Source organism: Oryctolagus cuniculus, chromosome 7 (genome assembly GCF_964237555.1).
Source record: "Oryctolagus cuniculus chromosome 7, mOryCun1.1, whole genome shotgun sequence".
Taxonomy (NCBI): domain Eukaryota; kingdom Metazoa; phylum Chordata; class Mammalia; order Lagomorpha; family Leporidae; genus Oryctolagus; species Oryctolagus cuniculus.
The window spans coordinates 18479553-18496254 of record NC_091438.1 but is presented as its reverse complement, the minus strand read 5'-3'; the positions used below and the strand labels follow the sequence as shown (position 1 = coordinate 18496254).

The window sequence follows — 16702 nt, the reverse complement described above, 5'->3', positions numbered from 1 at the left end:
ATTGTTCATTTTTGTGTCTTTTGTGCTTCATGTCAGAGCTCATTTGATCTCAAAAGAAAAGGAAACTCTGAAAGAGTTTTACTTACAAGGAACACCAAGAACACAAACAAAAAAATACAGTTTAATAAGGAAGTGACAAATCTCTTTTGTCTCCTAAACAGTGTCTTCAATATGCAAATGAAAAAAATCAATCAAATCCAAGCTTGACCATATTATAACCATTTGGGGAAACTGCTTTGCTTTGCATGTCCCAATTCAATCTCAAATTATCCCAAGGCACATAACAGATATGGAATCAACCCTAAAAAATTCACATCTGAAAGTAATCTCTACAGAACTTAATTTTAGTGATCTTGTGGTCAAAAACTCCTTTGAGTATCTATGAAGACTATTCAGCTTTATTCTAGAGAAGAAAACTGCCTGTAATTTCAGGAATTTCAGATATCTGTTTTAGTCTATCTTTGTTCTAAAGAACATTTTTCAAAGAGCAAAGATTAAGGGAATTTAGAGTTCCCTATGTTATCACTGTAATTTCTTTTTTAAGAATCCAGGTAATATTTTTCTACAGTGAAACACAAAGATTTTTCATTGATATCAGAGATTACTTAACAATCTCCCAAGTTTTCTTTGTTTTCATTGTCATTGCCACTGTCTTTAATTTAGACCATTTTATATATCTTCTTCTCATAGGTGCTTTTGGAAACCACACTACTCATTTAGTCTGTGCCTGCTGTGTTTAAATTCTGACTGACCATAAAGCAAAAATGAAGGGAAAGAGAACATTGATCATTATATCTAAATGAATCTTCAAACTACATTTCAGCATTCCTCATCCTAACAACCTGAGGCATTTTAAAAATTTCACACTGAGAGAATTGTTCATCTTTGTTTGGATTTATGTATAAATTAACCTCTGACATGAGTTTGATTCTGATCTGACATTGCCGTCTTCCTCTCAATGACTATGATGCTTCAAACTGTAGAGAAAATTAAGTGATTCCTATTTAAGGCCACTGCAAGAATTCACAGTCATCAATCAATCATACTACTATTTGTGTTTTCATTTCTATTGAATACTGTATTCATCTTCATTTGTATTACCATATTGCAGGCTATAATTATCTCAAAAACACTTGGTAATTTTCAGATTAGCTTCAAACAGCTTTATAAGACTGTAAGAATTTTATAAAACTTTCTAAACTGTATGATTTCAGAAGCTTACTGTTTCTCTGCTAAAACACTACTAAAGGGATATAAGCTGTGTTAAAAAAATGTCAATGATGTTAACTGTAATTAAAATGACAGCCAATTATTTTTCAACACAAGAGTCTATATATAACACCGACTATATTAGCCTTGCTTTGAAGAAATCAATATTAGCCTTATGTAGAATATAAATGTAGGAGGTAAGAAAAAATTCTCTCATTCGGTACAAAGGTCCTTATACTAATTATAATATAAACTCTTATAGAATGGCATAATGGTGAAATCAGTAAGATGAAATTCTACAACTGAACAACAGGTAGTAATATCTAGCTATTATTTCTTATATACTAATTGGTCTGGTTCACAAATTCCCACCTATTTTTTTTTCTTTTTTAACCCAAACAGTGCCTAATATTTATTTGCAGAAAATACATGTCTGTATTCCCATCAATGCAAAGTTGAAAATTACATAAATAATATTGGCTTCAATGTTGATTAGTCTGAACTCTTTTATATGAAAGTGATAAATTGAAAAAGGCTTCAAAACATAAATAAATTAATTAATTAAAATGAAAGACATTTTGTTACAAATAGCTTCAATGTTCATTTAGATTTTTTTTTTTTTTTATTTTTTTTATTTTTGATAGGCAGAGTGGACAGTGAGAGAGAGACAGAGAGAGAAAGGTCTTCCTTTGCCGTTGGTTCACCCTCCAATGGCCGCCGCTGCAGCCGGCGCACCGCGCTGATCCGATGGCAGGAGCCAGGAGCCAGGTGCTTTTCCTGGTCTCCCATGGGGTGCAGGGCCCAAGCACCTGGGCCACCCTCCACTGCACTCCCTGGCCATAGCAGAGAGCTGGCCTGGAAGAGGGACAACCGGGACAGAATCCGGCGCCCCGACCGGGACTAGAACCCGGTGTGCCGGCGCCGCTAGGCGGAGGATTAGCCTATTGAGCCACGGCGCCGGCTATTCAATGTTCATTTAAAGAACAACTTTAGACTTACACAATTTCTTATGGAGCATAAATAGGATCAATAAATCTCAATCTTTCTCTTTCCATCTGGCCATGTGTTTATGTTTGTTTTATTTGCAGGTGAGTTTTCCATTATTGGGGTAACATATCTCTTAGTGGCCTGCGGCTACATTCAGACTCTTTAGAAATAGCCAGTAGGAAAAGCAAAATGATGCAAATAGTTTCACATAATGCAGACACACATACAGATTCATACAAACACTACCAACCAAGAATTGAGCTTCACCAGGCCTCATTGGCAGGAATTACATCAGGTGCTCTACCTTGAAGTTAAGAGCAGTAGTGCAAAGTACAAGTTTTTGAACTGAGTTTCCAGCTTTGTATTTACCCAAGAGACATTAAGATCATGTCAATAAAACAGAAAAAAGAAAGAAATGCAGACAAGGAAAGCCATATATATCCAGAATTGCTGTACTGCTCCTGGGTGATCAGTGCCTCTATATAGTCCACTTCTTAAACTGGAAATTTAATCATCAAAAAATAATCTAAGTTCATTATACTCTCTTTTATCTCTGGAATATTAAATATTTTCAATTCTTCACATGAAATGCGTTCTCCTTCTCTCTTTCCATGTCTGGCTGTATCTTATTTCTGTATATTAAAATCTTCATTTTGGGTATGAGTCCATATACAGTATCTGCCATAAGCAGCTGCTCAATAAGTATCTGCTGCATGATGAATCCATTTTTATTTCTATGAGATGAATCAAAATTTCTCAAGTGAACTTAAAAATGCAAACTTAAATAAAAATAGAGAGGATTCAAGAAGTAAAGAAAAGACGTACCATCTCTGGTCTCCTTGTCTTGATGATAATTTTGTGTGTGAGTGTGTGTTTTTGTGTGCTTTGTCCAGTTTATCATACATTTTATTTTCTTAGAGCAGTTTTAGGTTAATGGAAAATTGAATGAGCTGTACAGAGATTCCTTATATGCCCTCTAGCCCTTCCTGTGTGTAGCCTACCCATGATAATTCCTCTTACTGGAGCTGTGCCTTTGTTACAACTGATGAACCTACACTGACACATCATTATTAACTCTATGGTTCATATAAGGGTTCACATTTAGTGTCCATTTTATGAATCCTGCAATATATTCACTATTATAGAGCATACAGAGAAGCTTCAGTTTGAAGTGTCCCCATGGGCTTTTCCTTTTCATCCTCCTGGACCTTAATCGGGACCCTGACAATCACACTTCCGCCTTTTCCAGAGTTACACAGTTTGCATCATGAAGAATGTAGTCGTGAAATTTCCTTCATGTCATTTTAGGCTTGAGAGTTCATATTTCCAGTGCTTAATAATATTCTTCCAACTGGATTACCACAGTATATTTATCCGCTCATCTATTCAAGGACACTTAGGTTGCTTCCAAATTTTAGCAATTATGAATAAAACTGCTATACATATCCATATTCTTGCTTTAGTGCAGACATATGTTTCCAACATCTATAGCACCAAGAATAACAGAATTGGTTCATATGGTGAGATGTGTGCTGTTTTATAAGAACCAACCAAACTATCTGTCAATGTGGCTAAACCATTTTGTATCCCCACCGTAAATGTATTACAGTCACTTTTGTTCCACATTCTCATCGGATTTGATGTTGTCCATATTCTGGATTTTGGCTGTGCCAATAGGTATTTAGTGTTACTACATCGTTGTTTTAATTTGCATTTCCCTGATGACATAATGTAGAACACCACTTTGCATGCTTATTTACAGTCTGAATATCTTTTCTGATGAGGGTTTGTATGTTTCACACATACAAATTATATTCAAGGAATTTTAATCACCTAAATTGTTTAGCATTTAAATAAATTTATTGCATTGATAATTATATTAATATCCCCTTTGCCACTAGATAGTAAGCTGTATAAAGGCAGAGGTAACTTTTTCTTGGGCACAGAAGTCAAATGAAAGACAAAACACATCTGTCTCAAAATACCACTAGTAATAAACACTAGTGCATAGTTGTACCTTCCAGAAATGACAATATCTGCAATAAAAATTCTTTTCCTCTTAGACATAATATATAGCATAGGTTGGTCAGCTCCACATATACTAGCTTCCTTTCTGTAATTAAAATATAGATAACATTTTTATAAGAAGAGTGTAGTGTTTTTTAACTGACAAAATCTAGTATATCTAAATAGAACTTTTGTGGGACATTTGATGACAATATATTTACTATGGTAAAATCTTGATAAGGTCTTGACATTTATTTCTGAAATTCTTTATTACATGTTAAAATGAGCATTCAAAATAATTTTTACAGATAATTTTATCTTTGTGATATTGCTTTTTATTTTATTTGGCTATTATTTCTATAATTTAGTTAAATTTATTTTTATTTATCTGAAAGGAGAAGGCCAGAGAGAAAGAGAGAGAGAGAAAGAGAATCTTCCATTCATGGGCCATTTGGAACTGGCAGGGTCTTGAACCTAGGCACTCTGATATGGGATGATAATGTTTTAACTACTGGGACAAATGTGTGCCTACATATTTCTATAATTAAATAAAAATTGAATTACCATTGATTATATTATGATAATGTGTTTGAGTATTCTAATTAAGCCTTTGTTATATATTTTTATTTTCAATTTCATAAATTTTTTTAAGATTTATTTATTTATTTGAAAGACAGAGTTACAGAGAGAGGTAGAGACAGAGAGAAAGGTCTTCTATCCGCTGGTTCACTCCCTAGATGGCCGCAATGGCCAGAGCAGTGCCGATCCAAAGTCAGGAGCCAGGAGCTTCTTCTGGGTCTCCCATGTAGGTGCAGGGGCCCAAGGACTTGGGCCATCTTCTACTGCTTTCCCAGGCCATAGCAGAGAGCTGGATCAGAAGAGGAGCAGCTGGGTCTCGAACCAACGTCCATATGGGATGCCTGCATTTCAGACCAGGTCTTTAACCCACTGTGCCACAGCGCCCACCCTTCATAAAGATATTTTGCAGATGTTAAATGCCTTTTTAGATGCCAACAAATCCTATGACCCAAATAAGTGATTTTGAACCCTAAAAGTATATAAAGGCCCTCATATGAAATATGAATTAGGTCCACTGTCATCATGTTAACACAGATTTCAGTAAATAACATTGTACTAACTTGTTGATGTTTTGACAAGTAAGAAGAATCACTGGGTTTTTAATAAGCATCTAATGCAATTGGCAAAATATCTACCAAATTTGCGGTTTTTAATAGATACTTGATGAATAACATAATAAATTACTTTATTTGCAGAAAAGCTTCATCTTTGCTACTCTTATGTCTCTTTTAGTAAATCTCCTTTGCAAGAGCTACATTCTTTTTTTCTTGGTGTGTTTCTGTTTGTTCCTAATGTGGTGACTATGTGAAGCATTTCTTCAATTTGCTTGTTTGCTGACATATGGCCTGTGAACCCCATGCTATTACAGTGTCTATTTAATTTAATATTAAAACAACATAGCAACAAGACCTGTTTCATTATAGTTATGGATAAACTAGCTCTGTGGTGATCTCAGAGATATTTTCCTCTGAATAAAATATCAATCATGCTTGCTATATATAGTTGACTTCTAATAGCACAAATGTTTCACGGGGCTGATTAAGAAATAAGTGTCTTTCCAAAGCAGCATCATTCATGCCACCTCTAAATGGCATTTAGAATCAGTTTCAATGTGTTCCTTGAGTGTTTCCTTCAGCTGCTTTACTAAATAAATTTGTTCAGTTGTCAAAATGTCTATGTTGCACATCTTGGGGACAGCTAGATTGGACAGAATAAACAATATCCTTTGGTGAAAGATCTAAGGTGCACATGTTTTGATATGAGTTGGTACAGGAAATCTAACTCCAAGCTGCCCCATTTAGCTTTTAAATAATTTCTTTTCGGAATTATTTTTTGAAAAGCTTATGCTCCTGGCCTGAATCTACTCAGCTTTTTCTTATTAAATTTTAAAGAACATATTTTAGACGTACATTTTCATGTTTTCAAAACCTTAAGTATCAATCAAATAAAAATGAACAAATCAGTCTAACTCCAATGGGAACTTGTCTTATAAAGTAGATCAATAAGACTCCAGCTAAGCTCCTAAGAAAAGAAACATCATTCCCTTGCTAAGGGATCTGCATTTCAACAGGCTGTTTATGTGTTTACTCTGTTGAAAAGCAGTCAAATAATGTGGTTTTTACCTCTTAGCTTTTCCAAAGAGACTTTTTTTCCCTCTAAAATAAAGATGCATTCTAAAAGTATGTAAAATGCTTTGCAACTCATTTACCTTTGCATATTGAAGGAGAATAGGTGTTGCATATAAAATATGGAACAAACACCAAACCCTGAGAATGTCTTAAATTAGAGCAAAAGATGTATTGTATTTAACATTTTACTGTGAAGTTTATGTTGGAATGGAGAAGTATTTTAGGAAGTGGCAAAATAGGTCAGCCAAAGTTTCATGACCACAGAGTCCCAGTGCATATGTGGTAAGAGAAAGATATCAAAACACATTGACAGAAATTCTTCACTCAACTGCTATCATCCAGAGCATGGGAGTCAGTGGTGACCAGTTTCTTGATCTTTGTAGATTCTGGTTACTAAACTGTTATCTGTTGCATAGTTTACAAATATTTTTCCAATTCTGTTGGTTGCCTCTTCACTTTCCTGACTGTTTCTTTTGCTGTACAGAAACTTCTAAATTTGATGTAATCCCAATTGTTAATTTTGGCTTTGACTGCCTGTGCCTCCAGGGTCTTTTCCATGAAGTCTTTGCCTGTGCCTATATCTTGCAGGGTTTCTCCGATGTTCTCTAAAAATTTGATGGTGTCGGATTGTAGATTTAGATCTTTAATCCATGTTGAGTGGATTTTTGTGCAAGGTGTAAGGTAGGGGTCTTACTTCATGCTTCTGCATGTGGGAATCCAGTTTTCCCAGCACCATTTGTTGAATAGATTGTCCTTGCTCCAGGAATTGGAGCAAATATAAGTTGATCAAATATAAGTTGGCTGCAGATGTTTGGATTGATTTCTGGTGTTTCTATTCTGTTCCATTGGTCTATTCATCTGATTCTGTACCAGTACCATGCTGTTTTGTTGATGCAGCTGGCAACACCTTTTCTGGTGTTAACCAAATCCTCTTCTGACGCTGACCACAGAACATGAATGGGGCCACAGTCTTTCATCAACAGATTCCCTTTCTTCCTTGTAAATTCTTTGAGATATTTTATCTACTAAGTTTATTTGCTGGCTAAACGTTTCAATAAAGTTACTCATTTCCATGAACTCCTCAGGGCGGTTTCTAGCTCCTCTCACGGAGGGCACCACTGCTCTGTCCCTTGCCCCATCCTGCTGAGCAATCTGGGCCCTTGCTTCCTGTGAGAAGACAGTCCCCATGCTTGTGCAGTAAAAAAAAAAAAAATCAATCAAGTCTTCATTAAATGTTAAAGTTGAGTGATCAGCAATTTGGTTAAACAATCTATCTAATGGCTTCCTTCGTGTCTCAGTGAAGTCATCATTAAAGCACTCCACCATTCCTTTCACTATAAATTTTCAGGTATTTCTGGAATAATCAGAGCGGGGTGTGCTTCCTCGAGTTTTCCCTTCAACCAAAGAAAATCTTGATAACGTCTCCGAACTTCAGATTCACTGGAGTCAAATTCCCCACGAGACATCTTACTAATGATTCTATAAGTGATGAAAGTTTCAATTGTAGTGTGGCGTTCAGGTTCATTGACAGTCAGGAAGAGATCCTTTAAATCTGGCTCAGCTTCAAACCTGATTTGGTTTATCATTGATAAAGGTGATGTTGGCATCATAGGGCTGAAGGAATTCATGTCCATCACGGAGGCATCCTATTCAACACAACATCAATTGTGGATTCAGTGTTGACTACCTAGATGCAGAAGAAGCTAGAAAAACACTCCAGTCAGAGCTTCTGAAGAAGTTGAGTATATTCTTACTGAACACCTCCAAATCGTACTTGTCCTCGTCTAGATCCTGCACCTCATCCTGCAGTAGGGCAGAGGAGCTGTTGCTGCCCAGGAAGGGGCTCTCCCTATTGCTGCCCCAAGGAGCAGCCCCGGTAAGCCCTCCATCCCTGTTTTATATATATTTATATTTGTGAATAAATATTTGTGTATAAAGTAATACAAAAGAACTAAGTACCCTGTTTTGGATCAAAAGGACACATGGTATCAAATGATTTTATCAATCATATGGTTTTCCTCTCTGTCATTAAAAACTACACAAAATTACTTTACTTTGTGTAGGACTGAACTGAGTAAAAAAATCAAAGCCTGGTTTTCTCTCTAGTTTAAAATAAAAGCATAGAGCTTATCTTTTTATATTTACCAGAAACCCATATTTTTAAAATTTATCTTAAAGTAGTGTATATTAATCATCACTTCTAAAATCTTTCCTTTCTCTCCCAGAAAGAAATGTGTGGTTCCTCCTTTTTCCCCTCCAAGAAGGGAAGGGGAAATTTCAATGACTATATGACCACAATTATAAAGTTATCATTTGGTCCTCCCATTTCCTGGGTATCCAATCTACTTATTTTTTCATCTATTTATTTAGTGTCAGACTGAAATATGACCAACTCCCTATGCAACCCACATCTACCTACACAAAGACACACACATAGTTTATTTCTACTTCTTTTCATTTTCTTCTCAACCATAACACTTGAATGAAATTACTACTATGGAAGACACTGATGATCTCTTCATTGCAAAATTAGTAGACTTACGACCAAAATTATATTTGATTTCTCTCTAACACTTAATAATACTTAGGAAGTCACTACTTCACACTCAACACAAAAATTTTCATCTGGGCTTCCATGACTCAACTATTGACTGTTCTGCATTATGGTGAATCTTTTTTGTTTGCTTAGATCATAAAGATTGGGTACACATATCATTCTGCCATTAAAATTTTTCTTTTCTGGATCATACCATGGATCATTTTATTCTCTAAAATGGCATTAGCTTTTCTCTGCATGTTTGTGTATCCAAAATCTGTGTCTCTGGCTTTGACTCTGTTTTTGTAACATGCTCTTATTTTCAAGACACTTTCTTTCGCCCTTGGATTTTGGCATGGCGATGGATTTAAAAACACCCCCAAATTCAGTGGTTGACTCAAGAAACACTTTACTTGTTTGTGATTCTGCAATTAGGTCTGAGCTCTGTTGGGCAGTGTTTCTGGCACTGCTATGATCTACTCCTCTTCATTTAACACATTGGTTAGCCAAGGTTTGGGATCAGTTGGGATTCTGAGATGATTGGGCTTTTCTCTTCCTGTGCACGTCTGAGACTCCTTTGCCTCACAGGTAACAATAATGACTGTTCTCAGAGGAAAATGACAGCAACCTGAATACTGTACCTTTCTCTCCATCCAAACTGGTCATCAGTCCCATTGATTTTACTTAAGAAAAGTGTCTAAATTCTGCCCTCTTTGCTCAATGCTCAGTAACTTCCTTACTTCATTTTTCAACAATGCTCATTTGAAATATTTACACATTTAATTCTTCTATTTAAGAATAAACCACAAAATATTTAGTAGACCTATTGCATTTTTAGTTACTTATTACATTTTTCATGTTCAGGTTTTCAGTGGGGTCTGGTTTCTTAAAACCCCTATGTTTAGGAATCAGGAATATTCATTTTTAAAAACCCCATATGATCCAAATAAGCTCTAACACTAAAGGAGTACTCCTTTAGTCTATTGCAAGATGCTTTCTTTTTCATGTAATTTTGCTTTTCCTAAAAAGGACTTAACCCAATATGTTCTTGTCAACTTTTAGATGCAATGCGAACTACAACATTGTCAATGTTGCTTAAAATTTCTGATAATTTCAGCTTATATTCCTGTAATAGTCCTTATATATTTTTCAGTTTCTAATACAGCTTCTTCAAGTATATGGTTTAGTGTTCTTTAACTAATAAAAATTCATTCATTCATTGAGGCCAAAGCACTCTGGGCTCTTACTACTTCAGAGAAATCTTACTGAATCCATGATATGTGTCAGACACTCTTCTAATATTTAATGGTCAGGAGTGTACAAGATAAATAATAAATACAGCTGGATAGAGTCATATTCTTATAGGGATGATAGGAAAATATTCAAGTAAAATGCTTAATAAATAAGTTAACCTCAATAATGGGAAATATATTTAGTGGTACAGTAGAGAGAGAAATGGAAACAGAGGTAATGCTTATAGCATACAGGATGGTTCAAGGGAAGTTTCTTGGAAAAGGAATTATTTAAGCTGAGACCTCAAAAATGCTAGAAGTGAGATATTTAAGGTCCCAGGGAAGAGAGTGTTAGTTGTAAGAATCTGAAACCACATTTGTCTCTTAGTAATTTTAATGAAGAATTTCACTTCTTCAGAGCATTAAGAAATGCATACTTAGAAGTTATTCTTAAAACATTTAATAATACTTCTTATATTATCTAGAGTTGAACTTTTAAACTATTAGATTAATTGCATTCCAAACTGATTGGGATAATAGTTCATTCTAATTAATTGGTTTTCAGTGGAGGCAGGTGGAGAAAAATAGGTTGAGGGGAGATTGATACAAATAGAATATTGCTACCTAATACTCATTCTCGGCGTCTTCTTTGACTAAATACTTAAGAACACTGATTCTCCACATTTAAAAACAGAATTCATGTAGCTACTTTTGTGGCCTTTGGGTTATACCACAACTTGTGATGCCAGCATCCCATATTAGAGTGCTAGTTTGTCTTGGCTTCTCCACTTCCAATACAACTCCTTGCCAGTTGTGCCTGGAAAGGCACATGGCTGCCAAAGTACCTGGTATTCTTCTACCCATGGGGAGACCTGCATGAATTTCCTGGCTCTTGGCTTCTGCCTGGCCTAGCCCTGGCTTCTGCAGCCCTTTGATAAGTGAATCAGAGGATGGGAGATTTTCTCTCTCTCTCTCTCTCTCTCTCTCTTCCCATTCCTCTTTCACTCTTCCTTTTGCACAAATAAATGTTTAAAAATATTTCTCAGTGTATCTCTTTTCTGTGTTATAGCAATCTACCAGAAACTTAGTGGCTTAAAGTCAGCATACATTATCTTACCACAGTGTAGGTCAGAATACTGGTACAGGTTCAACAGCCTAATCTCAAAAGCACCAGCACCCTGGATTCTTTCTTCAGGCTCTCAGAGAACTCACATTTCTTTAACCATTGCAGCTTCTATATGCCTGTCACATTCTTCGCCTCATGATCACTTTCTCTATCTTTAAAACTATTGCAAGTTAATTCCTTCTTAAGTCACGTAACTTGTACTTGCTTTTCATGGGCAGATCTCTGACCCACAGGGGTAGGATTCTTGACTTGTAAGGATTTGTGATTGATTTGTAGTTATCCCAGTAGTCCAGGTTAATCTCCTTATCTCAAGATTTTAACAATTTCATCTGCAAAGAATCTTTTGTCAGATTAGGTAATAAATTAAAATTCTTGAGATTAAGACATATGTCTACAGGGAGCCACTGTTCACTCTGCTACACACAGAGACTTCCTTGCTCAAGGGCTAGCTGTGTGGCAAGGTGTGGTATCTCCTTAGCTAACAGAGTGTAGCACTTCTAGGAAAGACAGTATATAGGAAAACACACCAGGGGGTTTCATGGACTGTTTCTGCTTGATCCTGCACCACTGTGCTTTCTAAAATATGACCAAATAAGTGAAACCTCTAAGAACAGATAGAGGGTCCGGCACACTGGAATAGTGGGGAAAGCCACTGCCTGCAGTGCTGGCATCCCATATGGGCGTCAGTTAAAGACCCAGCTCCTCCACTTCCGATCCAGCTCTCTGCTGTGGCCTGGGAAAGCAGTAGAAAATGGCCCAAGTCCTTGGGCCCCTGCACCTGCGTGGAAGACCCAGAGGAAGCTCCTGGCTCCTGACTTTGGATTGGCGCAGCTCCAGCCATTGCAGCCAACTGGGGAGTGAACCAGCGGATGGAAGACCTCTCTCTCTCTGCCTCTCCTTCTCTCTCTATGTAACTCTGACTTTCAAATAAATAAGTCTTTATAACAAAAGTGCCACAAAGAAGAAAGATGCCAGTAGGCAGTCTCTAGGCTGACTAAATGTTAACTTTTTAAATGTAAGTGAAAAATAACCTTTAATTTATTTAAGTTATCATTTTAGTAGTTTTCTCTTGATAGCTTTTGGATAAATCCCTAACAAAGCTGGCTTAGTCATTATAAAAGGGAAAGACCTATGTTAATAGCACAATGAGTTTCTTTTTCATGGCTGACTTAGATTATCCATTCAGCAATCTTATTCACTGGTAGCAGACTTTAACCAGTTGAATTGACAAACTATAGAAATCTGGACAAGTCAAGTTATCTAGAAAGACAATGCGGAGTTGATGTTCTAATAATAGCTTAGCCGTAATTAAGCCAACAGTCAGCCATCAATATGTCAGTATTATAAGAAAATAAATTTTGCTCCTAGAATAATATTGTAATAAATTTAATTAGAATTGTAATTAGTTTTTGAATCAGCAAATCTTAGCTGCCATAAATATTAGCACTTTAAGTTTGTCACATATATACTCAAGTTTATGTCTTACTTTAAAAATTATTTTCTCATGTAAAAAATCTAAAAATTGCATAATATTAAAAATTGGTAATTCCAAAATATGTAAAAGATCTTTGAGAGCTCAGTTTAAAACACGGACTAACAATATTTCTGTTAGATTACTAAAAAATCATATCATTTTTATTATTCTTTCTTCATAAGCCTGTCTAGGTATCTACAGTCTCAAGTTTTACTCAATGTCTCACTGCAGATTATTTCATATTTCTAAAAAGAAACAAACTTCCACAGTCACTGATCAATCCCAATTATCTTCTAATAGCATTAGAGGAATTTAAGTTATTGAATCAACAAATCACATAGAACTTGAGCTTGTTTTTGCCTTTTTGAATGAGTGCATTTTTACTTATTTTAGATAGGTCAAGTCTTAGCAGTATGTGTTCTGTGAACCATTTCTGATAAGTACAGCACTATGTCAGTTCATACTTCATATTCTGTGTTGCCACACTGCACACACAATGAATATCATCTGTCCCGAGATGCTTGGTCTAGTAACACTCTTATTTTGTTCTGCATTAGTGAGTAGGAAATTCAGTTTTGTAGCTTAGTTTGTTCATCTATTCTTTTTATATCTGTTAGTATAAAATCAAAATTTGAAAGCACTAGACAAATTGTACATTACATGTGCATACTAAATGACATACTAAACATAGTTTTTTTTTTAAATGCCCAACTTTATGTTCTTCACTTGGAAAGAGGCTTAAATTTGAGGGGAAAAAACACCTAATTTATATTTTAAAAATAGTGCTATCATAATCTATTGAATCAAATGTTTAGATTATTAGATGGGGGTGTTTATATTTATCTCCAAATACAAATACTTGGATTCTGTGAATGTCACTTTATTTGGAAAAAAATGACTGGGGGCCGATAGATCAGGTAAAGCACAGAGGAAAAGAGAAGCTGCTTTGAAAATGGAGAAAGAGATCCCAGTGGTATAGCTGCAAACCGAGAAATCCCATGGCTAGCTCATAGCCCTCAGGGTCTAGGAGAGTGGCATGGAATAGATGCTTTCCCAGAGCTTCGCAGATTCATCTGTCCCAAGACCTCAGTATTGAGATCCTGACCTCCAGCACAGCGAGGGAAGCAGTTTTTGTTCTTTTCAGCCCCTTGATTGGTGGTGATTTCTTACAGTAGCTGCAAAACACAATTACAGCTATCATTGTGCAAATTATTTTCATGATTACCTGTTGTTGTACACCACATCATTTTTTTTCCAATTATTTTGCTGAAAAAAACAATAGTCTCTTTACTGGATAAAAAGATTCCCCAAAATTCAGATGAAAGGTGGCAGTGTAAATGTATACCATTTAAAGGGGAGCATTTGAAACAGTGTTTAAGATGTGGCTTGGGTCCTCTGTTTCCATATCAGAGTGCCTGGGTTCAAGTCCTGCCTCTGCCTCCAATTTCAGTTTCCTGAAAATAAGAACTCTAAGAGGTAGCAAATGATGATGGCTCAAGTACTTGGGTTCCTACCACCCATGTGGAAGCCCAGACTGATTTCCAGGGTCTTGGCTTTGGACTGATCCAGCCCCAGGTCTTGCAAGCCTTTGGGAAGTAAACCAGCAAATGGAAGGTCTCTCTCTCACTCTCTCTTAAATTAATGCAATTTAATAAAAAAGTTAAATATACTCCTTTTATTCCAGTTCTGACTTTCCACTGTAAGGATAACACAGCATTTTAATTTCTACACAAAATAATCAAGTGAAACGGAGGAAAGGGATAGGGAGCACAGTCTGGAAACCATAAAGCACAACAGCCAACAGGCATCTCTGAATCAGCAGACCAGAAACGTTGTACATTATCCCATTCATGGGCAAAACTGAATCCCACAGCAAAATGAACCATCCAAATAGGGGAGTCAGTAGAAAGTTTTTTAACACTGTCAGAATCATCCTTGAACTTCCTCAAGAATCCTTGTCCTTCTTTGGAGAGTGAGACAACTGCACTTCCCCCCAAATACATACATAAACATTCACCAAAAGACTATAGAGACTAGAAATTTATCCTGTATAGGTGGAAAAACAAAACATTTTCTTTCCTAGAGATACCTTAGAAGATACCCTTTCCTAGAGATAGTATTCATGTCCCTACAGTAAAACAGAGAAGTGAAGAGAAACTGAATTTTTTTTGGGGGGGGGGATAGGCAGAGTTAGACAGTGAGAGAGAGAGACAGAGAGAAAGGTCTTCCTTCCGTTGGTTCACCACCCCCCCCCAATGGCCACTACGGCTGGCTCATTGCACTGATCTGAAGCCAGGAGCCAGGTGCTTTTCCTGGTCTCCCATGCGGGTGCAGGAGCCCAAGCACTTGGGCCATCCTCCACTGCCATCCCGGGCCACAGCAGAGATCTGGACTGGAAGAAGAGCAACTGAGACAGGAACAGTGCCCCAACTGGGACTAGAACCTGGAGTACTGGTGCAGCAGGTGGAGAATTAGCCTAGTGAGCTGCGGTGCTAGCAGAGAAATTGAATTTCTTAAATAATGAGACCTCCTTGGTTCTTTCTGCTTTTGGTCTGAGTCAGTTGACTAATACTATTTGTGAAGAGTCTAGAAAATTTGTATCTAGGGATTTGGACCGATCAAAGGATAAAGATTCAAAGATAATGTCATCAGTGGTTCTCATCAGAAAAGTTCCAATCAGTTCATCCCACAGTGAAATTCACAGTCAGTAAAACAATCCTCTCTGTGTAGTTTCCATTCAGCTTTTAGTGTTACCCTCCTTAATGTGAGATGATATCCAAAAATAGCCAGAGACTGAGTAAAACTTCTAAGTGTAAAAGATCATAACCAAAAGCTTACTGGAAAATAGACGCCTAGTTGGGGAATAAAATTCCTGAGGGAGAATGGAAATATTTATCCTTAGAATCATTTTTTGAAGATTTCATTTATTTATTTGAGAGTGACACAGACAGTGAGAGGGAGAGATTCTCCAAATGACTTCAACAGCCGGAGCTGGGCTGATCGGAAGCCAGGAGCCAGGAGCTTCCTCCACATCTCCCAAGAAGCTGAGGGGGCCAAGCACTTGGGTCATCTTCTACTGCCTTCCCAGGCCACAGCAGAGGTGGATTGGAAGTGGAGCAGCTGAGACTAGAACTGGCACCTTTATGGGATGCCAGTGCTGCAAGTGGAGGGTTAACCTACTGAGCCACAATACCAGCCCCAGTATCATTAATAACTTAGAACTGATACAAAGTATATACATGAAAAAAGGAAATAAATATAAACTCCTAAAGCAATTTCAGTCTTCAAAATCTTATTAACAAAATTTGGAATCACTATAGAATTACAAATTAAACTGGGACTGTGCTGCAGCTCAATAGGCTAATCCTCCACCTGCGGCAGGGCACTCTGGGTTCTAGTCCCGGTCAGGGTGCCAGATTCTGTCCTGTTTGCTCCTCTTCCAGGCCAGCTCTCTGCTGTGGCCCAGGAGTGCAGTAGAGGATGGCCCAAGTCCTTGGGCCCTGCACCCGCATGGGAGACCAGGAGAAGAACCTGGCTCCTGGCTTCAGATCAGCGTGGTGCGCCAGCCACAGCAGCCATTGGAGGGTGAACCAGTGGAAAAGGAAGACCTTTCTTCTTTCTCTCTCTGACTGTCCACTCTGCCTGTCAAAAATAAATAAATAAATAAACCTGAGAAAATCTCCCTTAAATCACTCATTGATACATGTGGAAAATTAGAGGAAAATATTTTAACCATTGGAATTTGGGTGTGGAGTATAGCAATAAGATACTAGAAATCAGAAAAGGAAAAAATAAAACAAAAAAATGAAAATCATTGAACAAATACTTCAGTATATCTCATGGAATTGCGAAGTGTGTATTTCCAGTTTGAAAGCACTCAGTGAAGTACCAGAAACAGTTATTAAAATCGAACTATCCCAATGT

At 36.9% G+C, this 16702-nt stretch overlaps 1 pseudogene; it reads right to left on the bottom strand.

Annotated features, from left to right (window-relative positions):
* Positions 1-6990: 6990 nt before the first annotated feature.
* Positions 6991-16702, bottom strand: part of LOC127488632 (sorting nexin-7-like) — a 42084-nt pseudogene continuing 32372 nt past the window's right edge.